General features: G+C 44.8%; 1 protein-coding gene across 1 annotated transcript in view; it reads left to right on the top strand.

The window, feature by feature from the left end:
• Nucleotides 1–22,825, top strand: part of SLIT3 (slit guidance ligand 3) — a 595,819-nt gene that overhangs the window by 22,574 nt on the left and 550,420 nt on the right. The window lies entirely within an intron of this gene.

The raw sequence follows: 22,825 nt of genomic DNA, 5'->3' as shown, positions 1-22,825 counted from the left end.
GGTGTTTCATGGGCCCAATGCTTCTTTTAGAAAAAGAAAATGGTTTCTAAAAGCTGATGTGAATTGTGGGTTATGTTTTGTTGTGCTTCTTCTGTAAACGGAGGCTGAGATAACCATTTTTGGATTAGGAAGGAAAGTCATTGCCTCTTCTCCCCTCTAACACCTTCTTCATCTTGATTGATGTGCACACATAGACATGAAATATATACATTGAATTACTATTAGCACGCAGGGAGCAGTCTTGGAATCCAAGAGGTTGATCCCCTCAGTATCCACCATGCCGTACCCAGCCCACCTATGACTTCCTTCTTTCAGACTCAGAGTTGTGAGCTATATTCCCTTCTCATGTGTTGTGGGACATGGCATCACCATGAAAGAGTCTGGCGCTCTGACGCAGCTGCTGGATAAACCCCATTTGGAAAGGTCCTTAGGCAACCTCTGAAGGAAGTCTGGAGCTGATTTCATGATCATACAAAGACCATGGGATTTGGAATTACGGCTAAATTTGAATCCAGACTTTGATACTTAATAGTTTTATAACTTTGATGAGTCACTAAACTTCAGTTTCCTCATCTGTAAAATGGGCACAAGGATGCTTGTCTCAGGGTTCACATGTACAGCACCTTACATGAGCAGCCCCTGCACACAGCCTATAAGTAAGCAGCTGCCTCATACTTGGGAGCTATTATGAAGATACCACGCAGCCATTTTGTGTTGCTTGGTTCTGGCGCTAGAGTGTATTGATGCTGGTCTGCTTGAAAAATCCAAGCCAGCTATAATTTAGCAGAGGTTACAGTAGCACCCAGCTGCGTGCCATGATACAAAGAGCTAAGATGTAGAGATTGGTCACTGTATTTAAAGCACCAAGATAATTGCTTTATGCAAATTATCATGTTCAATTCTCACAATTCTATAATGTTGGTACTATTATTATACCCATTTTTCAGAAGATAAAACTGAGGTTTAATGAGGTTAAATGACTCATCCAAGACCACTCAGCTAGTAAGTACTTGAGCCCAGATAGTTTGACTTCCGAGCCCAGGTACATAAGCAACACACTGGCTGTTGTGGGCAGGAAAACCTTCTTTGGGATTGCTTTGCAAGCTGAGCCAAGAAGATGCCAGTCTCAAGACCTATCATGTGTTTTGACTGCTCAGTCTTAGAAGCCCATGTCTTATCTTGAAAATCTCCCCATTTTCCCATTGAATCAAGTACCCATTCTTTGTTGCTTTTCCAGGCTTGCCAAATCCAGTCCCCATCAATCATATATTGTTTCTCATTCTTTCATTCATCCTGTCAACATTCATTTGCTCAACACCTCCCTTGAACCATGACTATTAGTGCTGGAGATCATTTATTGAGTACTTACTAGGCCCCAGGCACAGTCGTGGTGACTTTTACACATTTTCCTTGGTATTCCTAATACATTTCTACATGATAGACTTCATTACCACTCACCACTTATTACTGCTTTACAGTTGACAAAACAGAGACCATTAGGAGGTTAAAGTAGTTGTTTAAGATTCCAAGAAGTATGTCAGAACTAGGAGCCAAATTCTTTCATCAACTCTTGACCCAAGGAACTGTCTTCCCTTTCTCAGTGCCTTTAGCATTAACTAGTCCTCTCAACTAGTGGTTCCTAAACTTGAGGAGGCATCAGAATCACCTGGAGAGCTTGTTTAAACACAGAATGATGGGCCTCACTTCCCAAAGTTCTGATTCAGTAGGCTGGGATGAGGCTGAAGAATGGGCATTTCTAATAAGCTCCCAGATGATGCTGATGCTTCTGGCTGGGGGACCCTACTTTGGGAACCACTTCTAGTCCGAGCTCTTTGAGGACAGGGATCCTATCTTTGTTGTTGTTCTAGCATTGCACAGTGACTGGCACAAAGTAGTTGTTTGATATGTATTTGTCATTTTGAATTTTTTTTTTAAGATTTTATTTATTTATTTCAGAGACAGCACCAGAGAGAGAGAGAGAGAAGTGAGCAAGCATGGTGGGGGGCGGAAGGGCAGAAAGAGAGGGAGAAGCAGACTCCCACTGAGCAGGGGGCCTGACCTAGGGCTTGATTCCAGGATCCTGGATCATGACCTGAGCCGAAGGCAGATGTGTGACCTACTGAGCCACCCAGGCATCCCTGTCATTTTGAACTGTTTGTTCGTATATCCATTTCTTCTTTGTATATCACATTGTGTTTTTATCTTTCAGTGGACAAATTCTTAGGCTTTGCCATTTAGGATTTAAACTCTTGGGGGTCAGGAATTTCACCTTACACTTCCTTTTTTTTTTTTTTTTTTAATTTAATTTTATTTTTTCAGTGTTCCAAGATTCATTGTTTATGCACCACACCCAGTACTCCATGTAATACATGCCCTCCTTAATGTCCACCACCAGGCTCACGTAACCCCTCACCCTCCTCCCCTCCAAAACCCTCAGTTTGTTTCTCAGACTTCTTAGACCCAGCCTTGGACACACTAGGTGTTAAGTAAATGTCAGCTGGTTGGTTGGTTGAATCAGAGACCAAACTCACCAAGACCCAATTCGCAAACCACTTGAACTCTGGGAGTACAGCTCTTAAGACGATCTCTATATACCTAGAAGAGGACCAGTATAACGTTGGTGCTCCGTAGTGTTCATTGAATGAATATCACCAGTCTTTGTGGCTTTGTGGCCAAAAAACTCAGATTTCTCTGATATCTTGAGCCCAGTTCCGGCTTGGCGGCTCACCCTCAAAGCATAGTTCGGTGGATGGAATTTTCCAGGATTTTCAGTTCACCTGTAGTCATGATTCTTAATCCTAGCTACACATTGGAATCACCTGGGGGGCTTTAAAATAATATTGATGCCTGATATCTACCCCGAGAGATTCTAATTTCATTGTGCTCCGTCTGACCTGGGCAGCAAAGGTTTAATAGCTCCCTGGGTGATCCTAATGGCCAGCCAAGCATGGGAACCCTGAGCATTTGGCTGCATGTATCTCTCTTGTGCATTTGGAGAGGGCTGTTCACGTTTGTGGCTGTGGGGAATATGGGTGCACACGTGTGTCGAGCAGTGCAGAGCTCTGCAGTCCTTGAGTGGCACAGAAGGAGCGTAAGGGAGCAGAATTAGAAGTCAAGCCTTAGGTAAAAGCTTGGCAAAGCCAGAGGGTACCTGAGAGCGTTGAGCAGGCCTGCCTCTGTCTCCTGTGGCTGCCTTCAGCTGACCGCTGCTTGCCACTTTCCACGGCTGAGGTGGCTCAGTTTCAAGGCTGAATGCAGGTGGTGTGGCTTTTGCAAGGCCCTTTTGTTCACCCTCAGTTCAGAAGGGGCCGTCCTCCCAGGGGCTGAGGTGTGGGGCTTAGTGTTTGGCAGCATGCTCATTGGGGCTATGTTGATTCTTGGGTTTCTTGCTGGAAATGCACATGGCTACTTGAGACCCACGAACTGGCTGAGAGCAATGGGAAAGGTCATGCCTGGGCCCCCAGCCTAGCGGGTTGCTTGACTCAGCACAATCCTGGTGTAATTAAGCATGACAAGAAGAAAAAGGGGAAAGGGCTGGTGGTTACCAGTGTGCACTCAGCCCAGGCCCTCCGAGACCAGAACATTCAGAAGTACCAGCTGTTCTCAATTTTATTGAAGCCGAGACTTGGCTCCCCTAGAGCCATCTCCACCCATTTCTCCCAGGCATTTGGGGTGTGGTCCAGTAGACCTGTAGCATCAGGTATCCCAGAAAGGTGGTTGGGTGAGCAATTCCTTATTCCTGTTCCTTCTCTTCTCTCTCCTCATGTGGTCTCAGGAGCTGTGCATAAGAGACACGATCACATTAGTACATTCAAATTGCCTACTTGTTGTCTGAGAAGTTGCACTGGGTAAGGCACTGTGCTAGCCACTGGAGCAAGGACTGGTTCGTAAGACTTGGTTACACTAGTGGAAAAGCATTTAATCGTGATAAAGTCTAGGATCACATCCAATCACCTACCTGAGTCAGACAGGTGATATAAATGGGTGAATTGGGCTGCCCCTGAAGATACAGGGAGTTATGAGGGCTGATGGGGGCCATTAGTGAACTGGGGACCACAAGTCCAGCAAAACGTCACCATTTAAAATCCCTCTTTGCCAAGCAAACATAACAGGGTCTGTAAGAGTGAAGTTCACTGGTGAGGAGCCCACGTGACACGACACCCACTTCTAACTACTTAGGATGGGCGAGCACTCAGCTAAAGGACCGCAGCTCCCTCACGTTTATGTGAGGGTCTAGAAACCCAAATTCCAGAATGAACTTGTGATCCTGGAGGTGTTCTTTTCCAGAGCCACGCTCCATCTGCACTTGCTGCTTAGGGAGCCCACCTTGACTGAGCCCCTGAGCAAGCTTCCAGAATGCCACTGGCCCAACTGGAAATTCACCTGGTGTGGTGGGTCAGTGTGGAGGGAGCTCATCAGGCTGCAGATGTGATAGAGAAGAGATTGTAGTGACTCTGCCCTCCAGGTGTGATTTGAAGGCTTTTCTCTCCTTTTCTGTCCCTCTAGGAGCATGAGAAGCAAGGGACAGAGGAAGGAACAGAATGGGATCCTGAGTACTCTTGTCCATGTTTCCTCCAAATTAGACTTAGGAGAGCTTGGTGCTTCTGCCCTGTTCCCACCCAGTTTCCTTCTGATCTGCCTCTCCTACCTGCCTGCTTTCTTCAGCACTGTGCTCATTGGCCCATCACTGGACTGTGGATTCAGATCTCCCTGGGGAAGAGCTGGAGGCTTTGCTTATGGTCTCAGTTTCCTGACCTCTACCCTGCAGTGTTAGGGTCAATGGAAAGGTTTCTGTAGACCAAGAAACCTATATCAGGGCCTCAGATGTCCTCCCTTCGAATGGCTTATGAAGAAACACAGACTTGGGCTTATGAACTTGGAGGGGCAAGTCCTTTTCTCTGGGGTTTGAAGCACTACATAGCTTCCAGTGCTTATTTGCTTCTGACGTGATGCTATTTTTAGCATTATTCTCCAGATATATGGGACACTCCCACTGCTGTTTTCATTTTATTTGTTCATCCATGTGCTTGTATTTTCCACAGTGAGTATGTTGCAGTGAAATGGTTTCTGTAAAGCCCCTTGCCTCCTTCCTAAAACAATTTACCCCTTTTCGGTGCCCCATGCAGCCAACACCATGGCCCCAAGCCACGTCAGAGTGAACAAACCACAGGCTGAAATTGCAACCATTCAGGAAAGAGGAGTCTTCAATTTGGGCTTAAAATAGCCCACAGCCTGAGAGTTGGGGGGGCCCAGGAGCAAGGTGTAATCGCAGGAATGGGCATAGAAGAGCCACCCCAGGATGACTGAGTGGGGGCTATGGGCTGAGAGAAAGACAGGCATAGAGGTTGGGGGTCTGGTCTGGAGTCCCCCACAGCTCATTTAATATTATCTTCTTGAATCTCTTTTCATAATGGAAGAGTGAATGACATGGCAACAAAAATACATGACAGCTACTTACTCCATCTGGAATGGTGTATCTGCTCCCTCTCTTTCCTCAAAACTCTGTGCAGGCATTGTCGTAATATTAGCTGTGATGAGATCCACCATGCTGCTGAACTCCTGGGTCACTATGCATGTTGTATACTTCATGGGTGACATTCTCACTGTATACTCTTGAACAACGTCCCCTGGAGTTGTGCAAGCACCAGTACTCGTAGTAGTAAGAGCAAAGAGATGTTGAGTATGGGCTAGACATTACCCTGTCCTCTTGATATTAAAAATCTACACTAATTCTCAACCCAAGGAGGAAGACACTGTGATTATCTCCATTTTATCGATAAGGAAGTGGAGGCAGAGAGAATTTAAATAACTTCCTGCATCATGATGCTAAGTAAGCCATGTGTAGATGAGCCTTCAGTCCAACCCTGGTGCCCATACTTAACCGTTATGCATCACCCTCCATGGTAATATTGTGGTTTTTATTCTTCTCGTTATTGTAGTGTGGCCTGTTTTAGCTCAGGATGCCAGAACAAAATAGACTGTGGCTTTAACCATAGACATTTATTTCTCATAGTCATGGAAGCTGGAAATCTGAGGTCAAGGTGCCAGCGTGGTTGAGTTCTAATGAAAGGTGCCTTCTGGTTTGCAGATGGCTGCCTTCTCTCTGTGTCCTCACATGTAGAAGAGATGCTGTGATGTCTCTTTCTCTTCTCACAGGGCACTCTTCTCATCATGGGGCACTACCCTCATGATCACATTTAAACATAATTACTTTCCAAGAGATCATCTCCAAATATCATTGTGCTGGAGATTAAGGCTTCAACATAAGAATTTTGGGGAGACAATAACATTGACGTTTCCTTATTTTCGAACCTTACTGGGCTACGTAAGTTCCTGGATCAGGGGTCAGCAAACACTATCTGTAAAGGACCATATAGTACGTATTTAGGCCCTAGGGACCGTACAGTCTCAGTAGCAACTACTCAGCTCTGCCCGTGTAGCACGAAAGCAGCTATAGACAATCTATAAATGGATGACTATGGCTGTGTTCCAGAAAAACTGTATTTATGGATACTGAAATTTGAATTTCATATATTTTTATGTGTCATGAAATATTATTCTTCTTTTGATTTTTCAACCATTTAAAAATATAAAGACCATTCTTAGCTCATGGGCCATTTAAAAACAGACAGTGGGCTCGATTTGGCCTGTGGGCCATAGCTTGCTGACCTCTGTTCTAGAGCACAGAGATCTGGAAGGTTGGGTATTTGTTTTAAATCGGTGCCTTCCCAGGATCTCTCTTGATTCTGACCCTCAGTCTCCATCAGTAAGTGCTGATTGAATGAATTACTGCATGGTTTACTGAGGCTCTCTCTCAGGTATCCTAGATGATTCTGGGATACTGCTGATTTTCAGAGAAAATGAGTACATTCTCATTTCAGAGAATGCGTACAAGATTTCCTTTTCTCAAAGCAAGGATTGGAAATCTAGTTTTTACCACAATTGCTAGAAGAGGGCAGGAGCCTCCCTTCAGGGATTTTTGTAGAAGAGTGAAAAGAGAATTTTTTTTTTTTCTACATGAAGTGTAGAGATTTATTCTTTGCAAATAGACCTACAGAACGTGATTCCTAATAGGAAACAGATTTCCTCCTGAAGATATATGGAATGTCCCCACCTCCCAAACTGAGAAGAGAATTGTTTCCTCTTTACAAAGGAAACAAATTGGATTCTCAAAGGAATAATCAGAGAAGTTTTTTAAATTGTCATAATAAGCAAGATATGGTTTCATGAATGATGAAAGAGATATTTGCCTCTTTGGGTCTGGACATGCAGGACGGTTGGAGGATCGGATGAGCCCTTCTCTCTCTCAACCTAGTTCTTGTCCCTAGGCATTTTATCAGTGCCAGATGGGGGAGAGTCGCTCCTGCCTGAATGGGGTTGGTGGGTCCATCACTGTCTCAGTGGCTTGCTGTAAAGACACCCTCTTTCTTTCCAGCTCTTCTTCTTTAGCACACTATTGAAAAAGGTCCCTATCCTTCAGCCAAGCTTCCTGATAAATGCATTCATTTTTGGTCTGTGGGAGAGGGCATTACAAATGGGAGACTTGCCTGAGCAAAGACGTGGTGCTTGAAATGAGCCTAATGGATGTGGGGGACCTGCCCGGATCAATGAGCTCTTTGCACTACACTTTGGAGGCAGCCAGGGCATAAGGCTGAGGTCTATTGCCTTGCTGAAGGGAGAGAAGCGTGATGATGCTGTTGGACATGGACTCCAAGAGTTGTCTCAGAAGTAAGAGTGTCTGGGTCAGGGAGGAGCTACAGTCATTTGACCCCAAAACCTTAATTTCCCCTTCTTTGCTGGATCCTGGCATGTGGAGGGAAGTCCCACACAACCCTTGCCCTCTGTTTGTTCATGAAAAAGTAGACAGAGTTCATTCCTTTAAATCCTTCTGTTCCCTGGGACATAGAGGAGCAGAGAGCAGGGAGCCCTGACAGTCCAGCCTACCTTCCAGAATCATTACCTTGTGGATAATACTTCGATGTGTGAACTGGGGAAAGTTACTTAACCTCTAGGGAGCTTGGTTTTCTGTAAAATGGGGATAATAATAGTACCTACTCTTAGAATTGCTGTGAGCACTTAAAGGAGATGAACAATGCCTGCCACGTAGTGAGAACTCAATACATGTCTAACTATTATTATTATTAATTAGTATTATGCTTTCCAGCAGTTATAATTTCCTATATTTGTACAACTCTCTCTTAATTTACGAAGCCCTTCTCGTGAATATTTCATCATCTCCAAAGCCCTCTAAGGTTCAGTTGGTGCTATTAACCCCCTCTGCAGATGAGCAGTGACTTGCCCACTTACTTCTGGAGCTGTGTTGTGAGCCCTGAGGCTGCAGCTCCTGGTCTGGTTGTCATCAACTCTGCGCCATTCTGCTTCCTTGCAGGGGTACAGGGCCCCATCAGCCCCACAGGGGATGTCCAGATATGTACGACATGTTCTCTGCTCTCAAGGAACATATAGTCTGGTTGAGATTTGAAGAACCTTGCTCTAAGAAGTAGGGAGACTACATACAAGTGAAATCCACTTGTGCTGTGTCCAGCAAGAGAGAGCAGGCCAGAAATGGACTGGCCAGGAGTCTTCTATGGTACCATCAGATGACACCCAGAATTTTCTTGTGCCGAACCTGCAAAGACCTGTCTCTGATTTCCTTCATGTCACTCAGCAAATTCCCTCCATGTGTGAAATGAGCAATGGAGCCAACTCTCTGGTGGATGGTGTTAGCTCCAAGTTGCATCACATTCCACCCCCTCCTCCTTCGCAACAGACCTTAACATTATTCTGTGATTACTTCGCATCATCCTTCCCAAATGTGCATCAAATTAAAGAGTTATTAGGGCATGGCAGGACATGTTTATGGGGAAGAATTTCCTTTAAAGTCACAGCTCAGCCTGAACTCACTTTATTAGTGTTTATATAAAGTATGTCGTCTGTTCCAGTGCGATCCGTGTTTATATCTGCAGCAATCATTGCATTCCTTGGGCTGCCCCTTCCTGTTTTCTTAAGGCGATTGCTGTGCCTAAATTAAAAGTGAATAGTATGTGTGCTCTGTGGCTGTCAGGTTTGGAGATGGGACGTGACCCGTTCAGAGAATGACACTTAACCACAACTTGTCCTGCAAATATTATAAGCTTTGAAGTGAACAGGAAGGGGCATTCTTTAAAGAACAAAGACATGGTGGACGGTCAGGACCCCTTGTGAGGACTCCCTTTGTCACTAAACTTGTGGTAGGCTATTGTAACTCTAGCAAGGATGGCCGTTTGTGCTGACTGGCTCAGAGCAGCCCCAACTTCTGCCTCTTTTCCTGATGTAATCATTAATGCCATTCCCTTGGACTCACAGAAACATTCAAGTTATGATGAGAAATTATATGATCACTCCAGTTTCTCCGTTGTGTTGGTACAAATGAAATACTTTGGATTTCAAGGCACCGTCAATGAAAGGCAAATGAAACCCAGTTAAAAGTGTTGATAAAGAACTAGGTTCGGAACCTTCAGTCATTCAACAAATGTTTATGTGTGCTTTTTATGTGCCAGACATTGTGCTGGACCCTGGGGATTCAAACGTTTATGGCTGCAACTCTCAAGCAGTCGGAGTTTATTGGTTTAGCTAAAATTTGGGGTATGTTAAGGAAATTGTCTAAACAGGTCATTTTAGTTTGCCTTTCACCTTTCAGGACTCTATTTATTTCTTGCAAGTTGATTGCTAAGTTCTCAGGCTCTGACATCTGACTGTCTAGATATAAATGCCCTTGGTGTACGTATAAGCTTGTGATCATGGATAAGGGTCCTAATCTCCCTGTGCCTCCGTGGTTCATTCATAAAATGGGACTAATAATAGCATCAACCTTGCAGGCTGGTTGTACGGATTATAAGAGGCACCGATGTGAGGTACTTAGAATAGTGCTTGGCACATGGTAAACACCCAGCACACGTTGGCTCTTGCATAATAATTACTCACTCCACAGATATTTATTTAGACTGTAATGTGGGCTGGCTGCAGCTTTTCTACCTCTGTTGACTAGAACTTAGGTGGCCTTCTTAAAAACATAATTTAAGGTAGTATGTTAATGGAGTTCAAAGCCTGTGAGGATTTTCATGGGTAAGAGTTCAGAGTCAGTGAGATTCAATTTATGAGAGTCAATTTATGGAAATTGATCAGTTTATTTTACTCCTTTTAAAGATTGGGGGTGGGTAGCTTCTCCAAGATCATGCTATGGTTAGAAACAGAGCACAGAGGAAAGATCATGGATGTTTATCTTCCAGGCTTTCTTTCCCACTCCGCCAAACTATCGTGTGTATCGGTCAGCACGGATAAGGCTATGCCGCAGAAACAAATAAATCCAGATGTAGCAGTGGCAAAACAACAAAATTATCTTACTTCCTTATACCAGAGTCCAGTGCAGTTGGTCTGGGTGGTGGGCTATGTTTCATATGGTCTCCAGGAACCCAGGTTCCTTCCATCATAGGACTCCACCATTTTTGACACATGGTCTACACATGTTGAGGAAGACAAGGGAAAAGAGTATAATGTGAAGGATGTTTTATGGTCTTGCCTGGAAATGGCTTATATCACTTCCATCTACATTTCTTTAATCAGAAATCAATCATGTGATCCCACCTAGATACAAGGGGTGCCAGGAAATTTAATCTTGCTGTTTACCTAAGAGGGAAATGAAATGGTTTGGTGACCTCCTAGCATCGTTCCTGCCATATCATGTGCCCAACGTTTCTTGACCCATTTTCAAAGGCTGACCCCAATCTCTTTTGAGATTTTGGTCTCCTAATTCCCAGGGGTGTGTGGAGCCATTTTTTTTTTTTTTAGGTGCTCTCATATATAGGGTGAAGAAGTATTTTAAGAATGGGCATTCTGGGAAGACTTTGGAAGGGTATGAGATTTCTGGGCATGATAAAGTAGACATGTAGACTGAGCCCTTCTAGGTTGATAGTTGTTACCTAGAGGTTATTGCTCAGGAAGAAATAAGTTGCCTTAAGTCATCTTAGGAAGAATTTGGGAATGATTTGTTTATTTCATTTTTTTGTTTTGTGAGACTCAGGGCTAGACTAGTCTGGGGGTTGTCATGAAGGGAGGGATTGAAGGATGTGGTTGAATAGACTAGAAGGATTTGGGGAAAAGAGCTATGGATTAGACTTTTCAAGTTTAGTTAAGCACTGAGGTCTCATTAACCTATTCTGCATCTTTCTGTGGTCACATTTTGTATGAGTAATAGTCAACAAATTGATGGTAATGATTACCTGTTGAGTATTTACTACCTGACCAACCCTGTGCTAAATCACTTTATCATCTCATTTACCCCTCATAACATCCTAGGAAATAGGCACTGTTATTATACCCATTTTACAGGTGAGAAAACAGAAGCTTAGGGATGAATTAAGGAATTTGCCTAAAACCATTAACGCTATCTGATAAAATTTGAGCCCAGGCCATCTGATTTTAGCACCTGCTTTCTTAAGCATTATGCTCAGAGCAGAGATCTCAAACTCCAATGCCTGTGAGGGCCATGCAGGTGGCATAAGTGAGGGAAGCAGATGAATGGGACTAATGAATAGCAAAGTCTATACCTTGTCCAGAATGGGCAGTTCCCTCTTAGCTCCAGTTTCCAGTGGCCATGAAAGCCCAGGGGGTCAGATCATCTGATTTTTTTAGAGATAATCTAGAATTCCAGATTTGTATGTGAAATGCTTCCAAATTGGCAATTAGTTTATAAATGCTAAAATCATAGTCTGAAGACCAGACTAAACATGTCTGCAGGCCAGAATTGGCCCATGGGCTATGAGTTTGCAAGTTCTACTCTACTGCCTCCAGCAAAGAGCTAGTTATGTACCCTGTATGCCCTTCATGCTGGAGCATGAGACTGAACAGAGCGAGACAGGGGCCGGCAGGGAGCCCTCCTGCAGCAGGGAGAAGAGTGGAGATCCACACTCACCCCTCCTCCTTGCAGAGCCCTCACCACCCCCACGTCCAACCATCCAGGTTGCCCCTCTGTCTGGCTGTTCTCCTCCCTGCAGGTAGCTGTCTGCAAAGCACTGGCTTCAAACTTTTGCAGGTGTAAAATTATATATGCGAGAGTGTTGCCAAGCCAGAAATTTAGCCCAGGGAGGCTTAGTTCCCAAACAACTGAGGTAGTGTGAAGCCAGTTTTTTAAATCAAATTCAGTCATTTCTCTCCCGAATGCGTGTATGTGTTTTTAAACTTGTATGTGGTTATGTAACTGATGAGGATGAAGTGAAAAAGTCAGAGAATAATTCAGTAATGTCTCCGTTGTGTGGTAAGAGATGAGATGGAAGCTCTATGAGGGGGATCCACAGTGAAATGTGGCTGCGTATGACCTACTGGGATGGTGATTTGGTGATTCTCGAACACGTATTGCTTTCTCTTTTCCATCAGGGAAGATGAATGGATGACTGGGGAGAGAAAGCAAAGAGAAGAAAGACCTCCATATGGGTAGGGCCATCTGAGCAGCTTCTAAGAACTGCCCTTGGGCCCATCAAAGAGCTTCTTCTTTTGGCCAGACTTCCAGGTCTTAAATGGCTTTAGCTCTGCTGGTCACTTTAGCCATGAGAAGAGTCCAATTTCAACTGGGCCACTTCTTTTCAACATTTTGGCAGGGAGAGGGGAGAGTGCGTGAGTAATACATATTTACTGTGGAAAACATTGCTAAGAAGCAAAATGTAAAATATTTAAGAAAAAACAACAAAGGAGTAACATGGAGGACTTTAGGAGAAGAAAAGGAAAAGTGAATTGGGGAAAATTGGAGGGGGAGATGAACCATGAGAGACTGTGGACTCTGAGAAATAAACTGAGGGTTTTGGAGGGGTGGGACGTGGGGGGATGGGTGAGCCTGGTGGTGGGTATTAAGGAGGGCACGTATTGCATGGAGCACTGGGTGTGGTGCATAAACAATGAATCTTAGAATGCTGAAAAAATAAAATTAAATAAAAAAAACACACACACACAACAAAAACTCTTTGCCCCAGCATCCAGAGAATACTAGTGTACATTTCTCTAAGTGTCTCCAAGGGACCTCACTTCATCCAAGGTGTCTGGGAGGAAGTGAGGGGAGTATGATCTGTGGTTTTGGCTCCCACGGAGCTTCACACTCCTTTGGGAGACGAGGCAAACACACAGGAAACAGGCAGCACACACGAGGTGGGAGGAAATGTGATGAAAGGCCAAAATGGATTGTGCAGAGGCTAAATGATGCAGAAGTTCAGAAGTTCAGAGAAGGGAGAGATCAGTGCAGGGTGGAGAGGCTGGGAAAGCTGCAGAGAGGAGGCTTGGTAGGGGTGTGGGGGGGTACTTCACAAAGCCTGAAGAGAGGCCGTATGTTTCGTGAGGCAGCTGAAACAAAGTACCACAGACTGGGTGACTTAAATCAACAGAGATGCATTCTGTCACACTTCCTGGGTCCAGAAGTCTGAAATCAAGAATTCAATATGGCCATGCTCACTCTGAAATCTGTAGTGGAGGGGAATCCTTCCTTGCCTCTCCCTAGCTTCTGGTAGTGGCTGCTGATCCTTGGCATTCATTGATTTGCAGCTACCTCAATCCAGTGTCTGCTTCTGGTGTCCCCTGGCATTCTCCTTGTGTCTCTATCTTGTTGTCTAATGAGGACTCTAGTCCTACTGGATTAGGGCTACCCTAATGGCCTCATTTGAAACTAATTCCATCTGCAAAGACCCTACTTCCAGATAAGGTCACTCTTACAGGTACTAGCAGTTAGGACTTCAACATATCTTTTGGGGAGACACAATTCAGACCACAACGTAGGGTAGGGTTTGGTTGGAGAAAAGATGTTGAGGGCTTCAGAGGCCAGCAAGTAGCAGGAACATAAATGTCGATGGAGTGTCTCACAGAGTCCCAAATCAGGAAGGTGCTCAGTAAAGGTCTTTGGACTGAAGGAAGGAAGAATTCAATGAGGCAGGCTAAGCCCAGTTGTGAGACCCACCCAGCTGCAGTTCTACTGCACTGTGAAAAGCACTGGCATCTTGGGGAAATGTGTCTGGTTGTAAGGGGCAGGTTTAATGCCAGGGGGAAGAGGTGGAGGGCTGTTAAACCATTTATTTTCCTGCTTGAACCCTTCTGTGGTTCCAAGTGCTGAAGACCTGAGAGCTGCCCCTGATGCTCCACAGTCTGGCCGCCACCTGCCTCTGTGATCCTGTTTGGTCTTATTCTACTCCAGTCACCTGACCTTTCTGTTTCTTAGACCCTCCAAATGCTTACTCTCCTCAGGGCCTTTGTGATTCTCTTCTGTACTTAGAAATGTCTCCCTTCAGCCTCTCCCCTTGTCTGGTTCCTTTCTTTCCTTTCAAGGCTCAGACCAAAGATCTCACCTGACCACCCAACCTAATGGCCCTACCTCTTCCCATGCCCACTTTCATTCTCCTCACCTCACCCTGAAATGATTTTCTAGTAGTTTCTTTGTAGTCTGTAATTGTTTTGTTAATCTGTGGTTGCCTTTGTCCCCCTGTGTTAGTTTTCTGTTGGTGTGTAACAGTCTTACCATAAACTTGGCTTAAAACAACTCTCCAGGGGCACCTGGGTGGCTCAGTGGGTTAAAGCCTCTGCCTTCAGCTCAGGTCGTGATCCCGGGATCCTGGGATCGAGCCCCGTGTCGGGCTCTCTGCTCATTGGGGAGCCTGCTTCCTCCTCTCTCTCTGCCTGCCTCTCTGCCTACTTCTGATCTCTGTCTGTCAAATAAATAAAATTAAAAAAAAAAAAACAAACTCTCCAGTTAGCTACGGGCCTCTGCTTCAAGGTCTCACACAGCTGTTCATGGAGGGGGGCGGGGATGTGGTCTCATCTGAAGGCTCAACTGGGATGGATGCACTTCTGAGCTCTTGAGGTTATTGGCAAAATTGCAGTCTGTTAGATTGAAGACTTGAGGCTCTTGGTGGTTGTTTGTGGGGGCTGCCCTCAGTGCCTTGCCATGTGATCCTAATATGGTCGTTTGTTCTTCATAGGTAACAAGGGAAGGGTGTCCTAGCAGGATGGGAACTAAAGTTGTATATAACATAATCACAGAAGTACCATCCTGTCACCTTTGCCATATTATATTAATGAAAACCAAGTCAGTAGGTCCTGCTTTGCTTAAGGAGAAGGGATTACTCAAGGGTGCTAATACCAGGAGATAGGGATCATGTAAGTCACCCTAGTGTCTGTCTGCCATGTTCAGCAAGAGAATAAAACTTCCCTGAAAGGAACAATTTTTGTTGTTCAACATGCTATCCCTAGCCATAAACACAATACCTAGGTCCAGAGTAGGTATATAGTAAAGGCCTATTGTAGGAATATAGGAAGGATGAAGAGAGCAAGAGAAAAAGGGAGGAAGGGAGGATGGAAGGAAAGAAGGAAGGAAGAGAGGAAGGAAGAAAGGAAAGATGGAAAGGAGTGTCCTGTCCTGCTTTCCCCTGTAACATGCTTTAATAGCCAAATGAATCTTGCAGTTATCCTAAAGCAGTGATGCTGGGCTTTTACACATGATGCTGCTTTTCCCTAGAATCCTTTTCCTCTCTCTCAGGTATTCCCATGCCAACCAACCTAGCTGTGGCCAACTCATTCTTCATGTCTCAATTAAAACATTACCTTTTCCTGGAAGCTTCTTCTGACCCTTTAAACTTGGTATCCTCTCCTGTAAGCTTTTGTGTATAGTTCTGGCACAATATAGAACAGTAGTCTGTAAACTGTAGCTCCCAGACCAAATCTGGCCTTCAGCCTGTTTTGCAAATAAAGTTTTATTGGAGCACAGCCATACACATTCGTTTATGTATTGTCTATGCTACAGAGCTGAGTTGAATAGTTGTGATAAAAAATATGACTGGCAAAACCTAAATTATTCACTGTCTGGTCCTTTACAGAAAAAGTTTGACACTTAGTGTAGACTATTTAGCACAGTCTGTGGGAGTTGACCCTTTATTTCTTCCTCATTATACTTGCTCAATGTCGGAGACCGTGCCAGTCTTATTTACACCTGTGTCCCAGCATCTAGTATAGTGCCTGAAACGTAGTGGTTAAGACAATTTACTGAATGAGTGATGTGAACGATGTATCAGTCAGAAAATGAAAATAGGTAGAAAAATTCAAATTAGGATTATGTAAAGAAGATTGATGTACAAGGGGACTATTTTAGTAGTTGGGTGTGGTTCAGAGAACCAGGACTAGAAGCAATAGAGATGTTCTAAGCCAGAAGAGATTAGAGAAAGCAACTGTTCTGGAACCAGGAAATGGTCAACTGTGAAGAGGAGTCATGATCTTTGGTGGAGACATTAGCTAACCTGAGTAACCTCTCAGGGAGGGAACCAGGAGATTAAATACACTCTTGTCACTCTGTTTTCTTCCCCCGTCTCCTGCTCAACTCAAAGTGAAGCAGGAGGGCACAGCAGCCAGCCTTGTGATGTGGTCCCTTCAGATTAGCCTTGTTGGGGTAGAGAGCGAATAACTAAAGTGGGGACCAAAGCCTCTCAACTAATTTATTCTGACTTGATTGGAACTTCTTTCCTGGCCATAAACAAGGGGTCAGGCTGGACCACAAGATGTCTTAATTCTGGCCCCTCCTACCACTTTCCTAAGCAGAATTCCCCAGATTAGGCTTTGAGATTTTGAACATGAATGCATCACACCATCCTCTTTCAGAAGTTCGCTGTCCTTGTCTTCAGACCCTTTACTTCTCTGTGATCCCCATCAGAGCCCTTGCTGTCACCACCGCATCACAATGTACTTCCTTCTCATCAGCTCCAGGTCTTCTGAGCTCCTGTTTTCACAGCTATCTCAAATCTCTGATTGCTCACTCTACATGGAATCTAGACCACATCTCTCAACATCTAATTTTGTATATTCTTACATTGTTCTCTAAGTAACTCGTAAGTCTCAGTCCATCTCCTCAACTAGATTCTACACTGAGGGCAAGGACCAGGCCATATTTTTAAGCCCACATGGTTCTAGGCCCCAAAAATACAATTCTAGATCTTAAAATTATTAGGACTTTATAGGTCATGTCACCCAGCTTCCTACCTATCACAAGTACATCCTGTCCGACATGAGTTAATTACTGATCTCTGCTTATATACCCCTGTGATAGGGAATTACTTCATTGCAAGACAACCCTTTCAAATTTACCTTAGACAGAGATATCATTTTTCCTGAAACCCAGAAGGCATCACTCTGTAGATACTTGCTATGGGGCAGGTGGTCTTAAAGTCTGATCAGAACTGATGGTGTATTCTCTAACTCTGTAGTTAGGGAATCCTCTTTTTTGATGATTCAAAAAAATATGCACCATCATAGGAAACATCTTTTTTTTTTTTTTTTTTTTTTTTTTTTGGACACCAGTCCTAAGTTCCACCTCTGCATCCTCTCCCTGCAAGTTGTTGGCTGTGAGTGAAAAACTAACTACTCTGATTACTATTTTGCTATTTAGGAATAGTTCCTCACATAGTTTATCTCTTGAGTCTCTTGGTCAACCTGTATAGCTGGTGTTCTTGGTCATATTTTATAAAAGTCTCAAGAACAATACAAATAACTGGGGTTAAACAAGTTTAAGTAATGTTCCCAAAGCCACCCAGCTAAGAAGGAAGAGGGGACTGAAATCTACATCTTCTGGGTTTGGTATTGAAGCCCTTTTCTCCACACTACACTGTTTTTACTGTTCCCTCTTCCCAGATGTGCCACAGCAAAAAGAACATTTTGCTGGAATACCACAGAATGAATCAAAAGAAGAATGTGAATATATGTGTGCCAAGTTAGGGACAGTGGCCTGCCCCAGAACATTTTTGTTTCATTTTTTCCAGTGTTGTTCTGAATTCCTCATCCTCCCCACCCCACCCAAGGTGTCAAACAGATGTGAAAATACCACAAAGCTGCAACTCACAGCACTGGTTTATGATTCACTGATTGGGATGGGGAAAAATAATGCAGGAGATTGCTATGGCTATGCCTATTTATATAGGCAATATGGTAGATGACGAGCAACATGGCAGAAACCAGACACAGGCAAAAACAGCAGGAAAACACCCCCACCCCCATGTAGCTTGCAGATGGTCTCAGCATCCCCTCTGGCCCAGACCTCACTAGGAGACAGAAAAGGAAATGGGCCACTTTGGCTGAAATGGGAACCACTGAAGTCCACCAGGAGTGCCCTTTGCTTTCTTTTAAGATGGGATGGGAAATTCTATTCTGTACTGTTCTATTTATTTATTTATTCATTCATTTTTCTCTCAGTCAGCAGCTAACCTGTTGTAATAGAAAATGCTTAGAGTCTAGCTATAGATGAGGAGCATGATGTGATTTAAAAAAAAAAAAAAATGTCCTCTCCATTCAGAGAGCCCAAGTTCACATCCCAGCTGTTGCCACTTACTGGTTGTGTGACTTCATGGCAAGTTGCTTTATTGGTAAAATCTAAGGTGGATTGGGGTGGGGGAAATTATGCTTCAGCTTCCTCCTGTGCAAAATGGGCTAATAGTAGTACTTACCACATATGATTGGTGTCTGGATAAGAGAAAATGAACATAGAGTTTTTAACACAGTGTACATAGTTTGGGACCAGCAAACATCAGATCTTATTAAGGTTTATCTTCTTTTTATCTGTTTAAGGAAGATAATAACACCCACCTTTCAGAACTGTTGTGAAGAGAAAGAAAAAATAAAAAAGATGGAAAGATCCTGACTCAAAGATATTGCATTTGTCAGTGTAGACCGCTATAACAAACAAGCCCAAAATTTCAGTGGCTTTAAGAATTATTTCTTGAATGTGTCTGAGTTTTATGTAGGTAACTGGAGAGACAGGGGAGAGAAGGTTGCTATTCCATGCAGTCGTTCAAGGACTCAGACCCTTCCTGGCTGCCCTTCCTAGAGTCCTCCACTGGATTTACTGAATTCAGCCCAAGCAGAGGGAAGAAAAAGAGCGCAGAGGATTGGACAAGAAGTGTTACTGGTCAGGCCTGAAGGCAGTATTTATTGCCTTTGCCTGTGTTAATAGTGAGAACTTGGTCATATGGTTGCCCATCCCTGCCAGGGAGACTGAGAAATGTTACGCTGTGCTCACCAGACAGAGGAGAAATGGTTTGGTGGACGACTTGCCAGTCTCTACCACAATGTTCACTGAATGGTACCCACTACTGCAGTTATTAACATAACACCAGGGTGATTCTCATGGTATCCTAAGGCTCACTTGAAGAGATGGGCAACCATAACTATGCAGCCTTTACTCCTGAGAGAAGAGCCGGTTCTCACTTCGTTCCTAGAATGGGTGTTTTTTGCACCTGTGAGCCATCTTTGACCATAACGACGGGACTGAGGATCTTAAGCAAGCATAGAAAGGCCATGCCATTGAGAGTCATATAAAGGGACTTCCATTGTCAGTGGTAAATTAAACATTCAAAAGGTGTCTTTCTTTTCCTTTCTCTTCCATCTCCCTTTTGTTGCCAAGCGAATCACTCCAAAACTTAAAGGCTTAAGACACAGTGCTCATTTTCGTATTCTCCCTCACAGTTTCTGTGAGCAGGAATTCAAGAGTAGTTCAGCTGGGCGATCTGGCTCAGAGTTTCTCATAAGTCATAGCCAGAAGATAGCTGGAGCTGGAGACCTCAAAGATGTTTGCACTTCCGTGCCTGACCTCTAGGCTGGAAACAACCAAACAGCCAGAGTGGAACCGCCGGGGCCCCTCTGGCACCTCTTTGTCTCTCCCTCTCTCTGGTCCTCTCACATGGCCTTACCAGTGGTGGCTCTAGGCCTTCTGGTCTTCCCACATGGTAGCTCAGGGCTCCGTACAAGTGCTCCAAGAGAGAGCCAGGCAGTCGCTTACTATCTTTTCTAACCCAGCCTCAGAAATTCCACAACATCATTCTTGCCCCAGGCTTGTCTAGGCGGTCATGAGGCCGGCTCGCTTTCAAGGGGAAGGGACCTAGACTCCACCTCTCGACGGCAGGCTTGTCAATGAAACAACTCGCAGGCATGTTTTCATACCACCCCACTTCCCTAGCCCACAGCTAGAACTGCAGTGCTTCCCACCTAGTGTTCATGCTTGCAGGTGGTTCCAAACTCGTGCGAGGCTAAGATATACGGATTCTGATTCCCTCAACGGCCAAGGCTGAAGTTCCAGAGTAGCCTGGACTGGGACAAGGGGAGCTGGGGGAGCGATGGGCACATGAGGTAGTACAGCCTATTCTCAGTGTCCATTTAATTAATTCCCATTTTCAGCCAAGCATGCTTGCAGTCAAGTGTTAATGCTCCTCGCCATTCTCAGGTTGCAAGAAGGAGAGGCTTACATAAAGCATGGAGGCTCAGAGAAGTTAAGTAAAATACTAACTTATACCCCCTAATACTAGGGGACAGGGAAGAGATTTGAACCCTGACCTGTCTCACCTCAGAGCCCAGGAACGTGCTCCCTGACCTCCTTCCTGGGAGGTGGGCAGTGTGTGTGCTGGGAGGCCTGGGGAGGATTTGGAAATGGGTGTCCTAGAAATGTGAGAGGGAGGGGCAGCGTGAGGGGGCTGCTTGTGGTGCCATTTTACCATGTATTGATCACAAAATGTACCCCCCTTCCATCTATGGGAAGATAGTGTCCTGGAGTTCCCAGGATTCATCTGTGGGCACAGGGTTTGGGGTAGTGCAGGCGGCTGCTCTCGATGCGCTGGAATTTCAGGCCGGAAGTGGCGGGTGCAGGCGAGAAGGATGTCATTCGACTAATGATCGTAACAATAACTGCCACGACTAAGTGTCTGACACGTGCCCCACGTGAGCACTGTGCATGTGTCATCTCGTTCGACTTTCATAAAAGCCCTGGAGGTTGAGGCGACCATCCTGTTTGTGAATGGAGCAGCTGAGCCTTGGAGATGAGGTGAACTGCCCGGAGGTCACTCAGCAGGTGGCAGGGCAGGGATTCAAACTCAGGGCTGCTTGTCCCTGAAGCTCTGCCTCCCCAACATGCACTATGTGCCCGGGGCGGCCACCCCATGACCGGTCCCTCCCCCCCCACTGCCAAGTCCTCAGTGTTTCAGCAGCACGCTTTGTGCCCCTTCACATACTAAATATTAATTGAAAATATTGGTGCCACAGCCACCAGCACAAGCTGCTGAGATACCATGCCGGGCCATGGTAATTAAACCCTTAGTTGCATTGTCATATCTGCAGTTTTCAGTGTCCCCAAACATCAGTCCTGATTGAGACAGGAGTTGAGGATACTACTCAGGGTGAGCATGAGCACGCACGCGTTCCTAGCTGTGTGCTGCTGTCTCATTCTCACACAGGCGACCTTTCTTTATTTCCCTGGGTAGTTCTTGCTCCTCCTTTACCAGCGCTCAGCTTGGTCTGGGAAGGCTATATACTGCCTCTTTCCATCACAGGCTAGTCAAGAAACAACTTGAGTGCTCTTTCAGGCCGTGGAAAACTGGATGAGGAACGGAGGTGGTTCCCAGGTGAGGCTCCCCAAGGACTCACTTGATTTTTATTTTGGTATTATTTTCCAAGTCAGGAGTAGAAGCCCTCCTCATAAAGTGCTAGAATCTGAAGACTGTTTCCCTGTTCCTTTGACACTGCTGCAGAGCTCACAGGTCCCTCTGAGGCTTGACTGCAGGAGGACAGCTTCGGGCCCTGGCTAGGAAAACCCAAGAAGTAGTGACAGTGTGGATGGGGATCTGTCATAGGGAAAATGGCCTCCTTGGTTTCTGAATGTTCAGGACAAGAGCAAAGCCAGTTGACAAGTGACTTGTTGAAAGTCCAGTGTGGCCAAAACCCTGAGAAGTTTCTCAGGAAGGTATGGTAGATAAGAATTAGTCATTCAGCATCGTTATTAAGCACTGTAACATATTATTCATGGTTTTTTTTTTTTTTTGGCATCTAGTCTTAGATGATGTTAGTGAACACAGAATATATGTACAGTTAGTCATAGGCTCATTCTTGACTTTGGTTTTATCGAACGCTGGTTTTCCATTACCCATAGTGCCCCTTCTCCCCACCACGAATACCACCGTAATGCTTTCAGTCCTTCCATAGCAAATTCTTCTCTTTGGGACCATTTTTAGGAGCGTAAACCTACCAGTTGAGGCAGGAGCAATCCACGTAACTGTCTTTACCTAATGTATCAGATCAGCAAAGTTCCTTCTACTCTGTGCCAGGCACATCCTCTCTAGGTTGGGCTATGGAAGTAAAATGAGATATTACCTTTGTCCTCAGGGAGTTTGCAGACCAGCTGGAAAATAAACAAATACCTAAGTAGGTACCAAAGTCAGTCAAGATTCTTTTGGTTTCAAGTGGTAGAAAATTCAACTCAAACAGTTTTAAGACAAAATATAAGGGAGATGGGGGTAGATTGGCTCAAGTAATTTCAAAATGAGGAAGTACTCAAGCCTGGGTAGGCCCACGTCCTCACAGGACAGCACCAGGAATCAGTCTCTGTTTGACTCTGGAGAACTCTCTCTTCATGGTGGCAAAATGGTTTCTGGCAGTGATGAACAGCTTGGAAACCCAGCGTGGAGAGAGCTGTTAGGAATCTGAGTCATGTATACTTTCCTGAAACAAGTAGTGTGATCAGGGGGAGTAAAGATGCTTATAAGCCTAGTCTGGCTTAGGTCTGGACCTGGGAAGAGGGGTCAGCCTCACTGACGTGACACGATCTGAGAGTTGGGGGAGGAGACTTCCAAAGAAAGAGCTGTTACCCAGAGAAGGGGCAACAGAAGCCAGGCGGCTAAATATAGCAGGGCTCTCCTACCTACATAATGGGTAGCTTATTCCATACAGTATCCTTAAGGTTGGTTGGGCGTGCTCAGGGGATGACATTAATCATTGGAATTACCTTCTGCTTAACAAG

This window comes from Lutra lutra, chromosome 5, assembly GCF_902655055.1.
Source record: "Lutra lutra chromosome 5, mLutLut1.2, whole genome shotgun sequence".
Taxonomy (NCBI): Eukaryota; Metazoa; Chordata; class Mammalia; order Carnivora; family Mustelidae; genus Lutra; species Lutra lutra.
This window is presented reverse-complemented; position numbering and strand designations above follow the sequence as displayed.